This window comes from Nyctereutes procyonoides, unplaced genomic scaffold, assembly GCF_905146905.1.
Source record: "Nyctereutes procyonoides isolate TBG_1078 unplaced genomic scaffold, NYPRO_anot_genome, whole genome shotgun sequence".
In the NCBI taxonomy this organism is placed as follows: Eukaryota; Metazoa; Chordata; class Mammalia; order Carnivora; family Canidae; genus Nyctereutes; species Nyctereutes procyonoides.
In genome coordinates, this window is record NW_026575134.1 from 38,990,104 (window position 1) to 38,991,125 (window position 1,022).

The following is a 1,022-nucleotide window of genomic DNA, read 5'->3' on the forward strand; positions in this document are numbered from 1 at the left end:
AGGACAATAATTATATGGTTTCACTTATATGTGGAATATATATTTCTTATATTGTGTGAAAGAGATTATAAGGGAAAGGAGGGGAAGTGAGTGGGAAAAATTTGAGAGGGAGACAAACTATGAGAGACTCCCAGCTCTGGGAAACAAAGGGTTATGGAAGAGGAGGGGAGATGGGGTGATTGGGTGACCGGCACTGAGGAAGGCACTTGATGGGATGAACACTGGGTGTTATAATTTTAAATAAAAACTAATGTAAAGAATAATAATAATTATAAAAATAAAAAAAATGAAATAGTTCAAAGACAAAAAAAAGTAGGAGGGTTGGAAAAAGTTTTCAAAAGTCTAAAAATTAATTTTGAAGGGTTGTGAAATCAAATATACATTATGTGTGTTTGGGCCTATGTATACTAGTCCGCCCATTATCTTTGGTTTTGCTTTCTGAGGTTTTAGTTACTTGCAGTCAATCAAGGTCTGGAAGCAGATGATCCTCCTCCTGAGGTATTGTCAGAAGATCAGTGATGACCCAAAGCTATGTCACAGTGCCTGTGTCATTCACCTCCCTTTATCTCATCATGTAGATATTTTATCATCTCACATTATCTCAAGAAGAAGGATGAGCACAGTACAGTCAGATATTTTGGGAGAGACCACATTCACATAACTTTACAATATATTGTTATAATTGTTTTATTATATTATTATTGTCATTAATCTCTTACTGTGCCTAATTTATGAATAAACTCTATCCTAGGTATATACATGTAGGAAAAAATGGGGTTTGTAGAGGGTTCAGTACTCATATACGGTTTCAGGCATCCACTGGGGGTCTTGGCATGCAACCCCTACAGATAAAAGGGGGCTACTATACTTTATATTGGATATCTCATCACATAAATGTTTATCGCACATAGAAATTTAACATCTCTGATCTACTCTCCCATTCTTATCTTTCAAATTTTGGGAGTAAGGTATAAAGGGAGAAGGACTTCCTATGAAGAGTAACACAGTTTAGAATACATAGC